At 35.2% G+C, this 7,072-nt stretch overlaps 1 long non-coding RNA gene across 2 annotated transcripts; it reads left to right on the top strand.

Annotated features, from left to right (window-relative positions):
• Positions 1 to 2,446: 2,446 nt before the first annotated feature.
• Positions 2,447 to 5,460, top strand: LOC145037407 (uncharacterized). Of its 2 annotated transcripts, none has more exons than XR_013678827.1 (2): positions 2,447 to 3,451; positions 5,119 to 5,460. It is a non-coding gene; the product is annotated as an uncharacterized LOC145037407 (long non-coding RNA). The 2 variants fall into 2 exon arrangements; XR_013678826.1 differs by having other exon boundaries at positions 4,571 to 5,460.
• Positions 5,461 to 7,072: the final 1,612 nt, after the last annotated feature.

Raw genomic sequence — 7,072 nt, 5'->3', positions numbered from 1 at the left:
CATGGCATGGACTCGCCGAGTCTGAAGAACAGACTCGACGAGTCGCTTGAAGATTGTCCTTGAGACCTCCCAGTGTGTGTTCTTGCCGAGTTGTGGGTGACTCAGTGAGTCACAGAGAGTTAGAAAGGTTTTGACAGGTGGACCAAGTCGAGTTGGGACTCGCCGAGTTGTCCTTGCGACTCGGCGAGTTGAGTCGCGGTGGCCCCGTGATTCACGCCCAGGTGGAACTCGTCGAGTCAGGCGAGTACTCGACGAGTCAAAGGGAAAATCCTTGCGAGTTGGTGAAAACGCGTAGACTCGCCGAGTCACTCTTGTGCGCTCGCCGAGTCCGGTCAATTTGACCAAAGACTGTTGACCAAGTTGACCAGTGTTGACTTGATAAGGATGGTCAACCTTAGTGGTACAAGTAATAATTATAGATATATGATGTCATAGGAGGATTATAGCTCGGGGGTTCGAGCACGAGTGATTTCCAGGGTTCATGAGTTATCGAGACATATGAGGTGAGTCTTCTCACTATACTGTACCTGGAAGGGTTTGACTGTGTGACTGGAAGGTCGAATATGATATGAGATATATGCATTATGTGTGATAGGTTAATCGTTATATGTGCCATGTATGATATGCTTGATATGGGCCGGAAGGCATTATGTTATGGGTCGGAAGGCGAATATGTTATGGTCCGGAAGGCATTGTAATGTGGACCGTGAAGTTGACGTGGGTAGGACCGGAAGGTTTACCTAGTCGGGACGGAAGTCCCCTGAGACACATGGACCGGAAGGTCGGGGCCTGGAAAGGCGTATGTGCGTAGGTTGTATTTTGGGGAACTCACTAAGCATTTATGCTTACAATTGTTGTGTGATGTGTTTCAGGTACTAGCGAGGACCGTGGGAAGGCGCCGATGTGATCGTACACACACTCAGGGGAAAACCATTTTTGTGATCCTTGTTATGTAATCGGTCGTGACAATATTGTTACATTTGAAACCTAAATTTATTACTCGATGTTTTGATGTTTGTAAAAAAAAAAATTGGCTTTGAAATTTACGTCGTTACATCTAATTTGGAAGGAACCTGATTCAAACAAACACTCACATAATATGAAATTCAAAATTTCAAGCAAATTGAAAGGTACCCAATTGTGTCTCCAGTCTTAAAGTATTTCAAGTTATTCCTTACTACCACTTCAGTTTTCACTAACATCTTCAAAGACAACATTGCCAAAAATAATTAGGTAAAATTATCTTCCAACTAATGTATGTCCTGTTAAAAAAACTGAGATTAACAAGGATTTAGAGAATTTCTTACTGAAAATTTTCCCATCTTCAACCCCAATGTTTCGTTTCTTTATTCTCTGAGTTCTACATCGGGTATTAATCAACATGAATTTCTCTTCAGTTTAAATTTCTTCTATGGTTTTTATATTTGTATATGCCTTCATGGATATTAATGGAGAAACTTCCATACCTTTCTGAAATGAATACGAGGGAGATGTTCCAAGTGCTGGCGGAAATATCATTTTGGGGATAATTATATGCCTTCGTTTCTATTACAGCCAAAGGGGAGTAGGGATGAGTGATAAGTTTTCGGTGGGTATTTTGGTGTATATATATATATATTAAATAAAAACATTATATACATAAAAACACTTATAAGAAATGTTCAAATGATTTATTTTCTCATTTTTTCTATTAAAAATAGTTACATAAATTTCATTGGTATATATCCCCAATTAATATTATTAATTTTATTTATGATCATTGCTCAACAATTATGCTACAACTTAAATAAAATTATTTTTAACTTTTTGATCCGTGGTTATAACCTACATATTTTTCTACATATTTTTTGGTAGGAAGGTAAGAAGTTTTTTTTCTACATATTTTTTTTGCGAACAAATAAAATGAATCATTAGATGATTTATTTGTAAGATGATTCACAAGAAAAAATTCTCAAAAAAACATATCGATGATTCATTTATACAATGATTTTGTTATTATTCACTAAAATTATCATAAAAATGAATTTTTTCTTAATTTACTTAAAAATGAATCATAAAGATGTTTTTTTGGAAATTTTTTCTCGTGAATCATCTTACAAATGAATCATGTAGTGATTCATTTATTTTGTTCGTCAAAAAAATATGTTGAAAAAAAACTTCTTACCTTCCTACCAAAAAAAATTTCTTACCGGATCTATATATAAATAATATATATATATATATATATATATATATATATATATATATATATATATATATATATATATATTAAAGTTATCCGAACTTAGGAACAGTAAAAATGATGGGTTTTTAGCAACTTTGGTCCACATATTTGTTGAATATCTAAATTGGTCCCATTCTTTATTGAAATTGTAGATTGGTTCTTACTCTATTCCTATTGGTTGAACATTTTGACATTTTGATTTTTTTTTTCAAAATCTATCATGTCTACCTGTTATGTTCTTAAATACTCAAATTATTTTTCTTCCACATCTTCTTCACCGATTTCGTCACCCACTAATCTCTTTTGCTTCTCTCCACCACCTCATGTACTACTCATTTATCTCTTCCGATCGATTTCATCGTTTTATCATAGAAGGTCATCGCTTCATCTCAAAGACCATTCCTCACCACCGGTTGCTTTCCTCTCCTTCTACTTCCCTGCATCTCCTTCTTCCATCGTTTTGCTTTCCGTATTCCATTCAACCTCCACCAGATGACTTTTTATACATAAGTAACCTACTTCCCTCCTTCGCTTCTTCACCATCTTCTTTATCACTCAGTCGATTGGATTTTGATGCTTGAGTTCGTGTCTCATTACACAGTGCTTTTTGATTCAAAACAAGATCATAATGTTTTTGACTCGATAAAGTTGCTCAAGCGACAAAGGGTTGACTTTCGGATGGATCACCACTGTATGATAAACTACTTCAAGGGTTGCATATCTCACTTATGTATTGTTTGTATCAGGACAACCAAAAGAAGCAAACGAAACTTCATGGCGACTTCTGTGACCCAATCAGGTATATTAGCATTTGAGTTTATCTTTTTGACATAAAACACCATCTTTTTTGACTTTGTTCTATCAATTTCTTTTGCTATTGAATTAGGAGACAACTATTCATGTAACTAGGGTGATTTTTAGGAAACTTTCATGATGCATCCCAATTGCTCGATAGAATGCTTGAACCAAGTTTCTGAATTTTCTGTCTAAATCTTTTTATCCGAGTTTAGATTTTTTTAATTGACACGTAACTCTGCCAAAATCAGATTACCAATCACCAATCTATTGGCTTAAAACGATGAGCCCATGTGAAGAATGAATCATTTCATGTAGGTTTCCCTACGAGTACATTTTGTGGAACCCAATCAAAAACGGATTTCACAAATGCTTATCAATGAAGCATACATTTATGTTGTTGTTGTTGTTGCCTGTTGCCAACAAATGGAAGTAAGCTGCTATTATTAGTCTTTAATTTTGGTTAAATACTACAAGTAGAAACTTTGCATCCTCCTAATTTTAATATCTTCAATATCATTTGCAATTGTCATTATTTCAAGATAGCAGTCGACAAATTGAATCATTAATGGTACGTAATTTAGTTTTGTTGCTATATATTTGCTTGACTCTTGGAAAGTAAGCATGAAACAACGTTAAAGTATATAACTGATGCATTGTTGAATTTTGTTTCATTTGACAAAAAAGTTTAACATGATCTGGTGGGTGTGATTTTTTTTTTTTTACAAATACTGCGACAATTTTTTGCAAATGAGTGAAGGTAATCCATATTATTATATTTTAGGTTTAACTATAGGTTAATTATAATTATATTGCCTAAAAGTAATGTTGAACCCTTTACCCATAACTTCACTCACCTGATTCTGTTTGGAGATGAAATGAACGTTAGAATTCTTTAATTTACTGTGATTTGAAAATTTGCAAATGGGAGAAAGTGAAAAAAAAAGATGTTTAGATTTCCAACAAAATATTAACTTTTTTAAGAAGCTTATTAGAGCCAATCTTATTTTTCCTTTTCCACTACTTTAACATTTAGATTCATAATAGTTATGCTTTTATGACTTGTACGTTTTTAATAAAATGATGTATTTTATATGTACTTTATTAGCCAATTCATAGTGAAAAAGGCCATTGGAAATTCAAATTCCAAGGCAACCTACTACTGGCTATTGTAAATACATCCAACTATTTTTTAATATATAAAATAAAACTACTTTTTACTTAATTTAGAGTTGAAAAAAATATATTTTTAAATTTTGTAAACAAATATAATTTTACCATGTTATAAAATACTCATATACCTTAAATGAAATTTCCATTTTCGGTTGGACATTGTACAGCCAGAAGCCAATGAGAAGCAACAAATAGAAAATCTAACTTAAAAAGAAAATATTACATCCATCCATCTGTACTGGATTCTAATATCATGCCTGCAACTATTAGTAACCACCTCAAGGGCAATATATGAATATTTTGATACTGAAAAATTATTACTTTTCAATTTGTTTAAGTTGATTTTAATTGATGCTTTGTTGTTTTTGTTAATTTCAGATGGTTCTGAGGCTATAGAAGTTCATATTTAATTAATTTTAATAGTCCTAAATACTCCTAATACAAAAAATGTGTCACATTTAGTGGCCTGACAAAATCTTCGGAAACATTAGTGGCAGAAATACTCCCCATAGAATTTCGGTTCAACACGGAAGTATTAACCATAGAATTTCGGTTCAACACGGAAGTATTAGCCGTCAGATGAATATCCAGGTGTAACATTCCCCGACTTCCGTAGTCTTGATGATTATTTGAGCCATTGGGTACTCATGAAATGATGAAATCACTAAAAACAAAACACTTTACATTTGGATTCACAATGAAGGGGAGTAGGCAGATACATTAAAAAAGTATCCTTTGTTGGTAGATAAAAAGAATTTGTTTATATTTATAAGCTATATTTTAAAGAAAAATATAATATGAGTGTGCACTATCATTTGTTTAAACTGTACACAAGTATAGTCGTGTATTTTCATTTCTTTAGAACTAGTACCTATACCAGATATAACATTGTACTCCTCTTTTACTCATGAGTTGGTTTCTTTCAGGCATGGTAAAGGTTTCATAACTGATGTTCTCATGTACTGAGATTAACTTCCAAACCAATGTGTTAGTTATCAGATACATTTAATGTTTTCTTTTTGAGGACGAATATGAGGCAGAAAGGTGAAAGTGATGATGTGCCTCACATCTACAAGGTTTATCATTTTTTTTTTGGGATAGACACATACTAAATGTGGAATGTGTAAAAAATGGCAATATGCTTGAAATGACATTCTAATTTCTAAATGGCTACTATGAGGTACCTGAAATGCCCTTCTACTTTATAAAACATGGTATTTGTTAATTTTCTTTTATGTCTATTTCAAAGTGAGTTGCTATTTCTTGCAGACATTTTTTTTTCTTTTCATTATATTAAATTTTACCCATTTAAATTTTTGCAGCATGATCAGCCCGAGTCATAATCAACTGGCAAGGTCAAAAAAAGTGACATCCAGTAAGAAATAACATATACTGTAACGACCAAAAACTTCAACCAAATTAAAACATTTTATGTCATTCAAAAACCATTAAAATCATACATCTTGTTTTCAAAATAGTTTAAACATCGGAGTATTCCCCCAGAACCATATCACACAAATCATAAAACATGAGGAGCGGTACGATCACGCCTTCGCCTTGCCACGATCTCCTGAAGCACCTTAAACAATAAACCACAACTATTAGCCCGAAAGCTTAGTGAGTTCCCCCAAAGTACCCATACACAAATAAACATATGCATGCGACAAAGAACAACATACTACGGGTCCAATCAACCTTCCAGTTGGACTACCCCTGGCCCTTAACCATCGGGTTGGAATGCCTACATACTATGAGCCCAATCATCCTATCGGGATGGGATACTCTCGGCCCACAACCATTGGGTTGGTATGCCCATACACCTATATGTACAACAATAACTACTATGGGTCCAATCATCCCTCAGGATGGAATACCCAGGCCCATCAACCATCAGGTTGGAATGGCATCATATTATGAGTCCGATCATCCTATCTGGATGGAATACTCCTGGCCCACAACCATCGGGTTGGAATGCCCCACCTCCTATACATACGGTAACTACTACTACTACTATGGGTCTAATCATCCCTCGGGATGGAATACCCCCGACCCCTCAACCATCGGGTTGGAATGTCGACATGTTATGAGTCCAATCATCCTATCTGGATGGAATACTCCTAGCCCACAACCATCGGGTTGGAATGCCAATCTATACTAGAAAACATGAACACATAACATGCAACCACATAATACTCTACAAAACCAACATACTAGGGCCGTATCATCCTACCGGGATGGAATACCCTCTATTACTGCTCAACATACAGAACCCGCAGGTAGCCTCCTACTAGCGTACATAAGACAAGACCAACTACCGGTCTATAAATAACCACTACCCAACTACCAGGGCACTGATCCAACAGAACTAGCCATCACACAACTATCCATTTCTCTAGGATACTAAGCTAACAAGGCATATCTTCATGTCCTTATCCTATATACTAGGATACTAGCAAGCATATCATTACACAACATAATAAGCTCTAAACAACAAGTCAAAGGGCCGGCCTTGGTGCCTTAGACCCTTGGGTACAGTGAGGATAACTCACCTTACAACTATCGCAATCCTACAAATCTCTGACTGCTGACTCGCCGTAAATCCCAACTATCACATGCAAAATCATTACATTAGAAACCATCATGATTTCCTATGCCAAGGGCCCACAACACTCATTAAGTCCATCCTACTCTTATTGGGCCAAGACCCAAAACCAAATCCTCATGCAAAGCCTAATATTGGCCTAATTTACTAAATTGGGCCCACCTTTCCAAACGGGCCTAGATCCAAGGTCCATAATAATTATTGGGTCCAAAATACTCCATCCATAATATTCAGTCACGACTCAAGCCTAGCTAGCCCATAAACAGCCCAATCACCTA

Source organism: Lactuca saligna, chromosome 3 (genome assembly GCF_052625555.1).
Source record: "Lactuca saligna cultivar CGN05327 chromosome 3, ASM5262555v1, whole genome shotgun sequence".
NCBI classification, from domain to species: Eukaryota; Viridiplantae; Streptophyta; class Magnoliopsida; order Asterales; family Asteraceae; genus Lactuca; species Lactuca saligna.
This window is presented reverse-complemented; position numbering and strand designations above follow the sequence as displayed.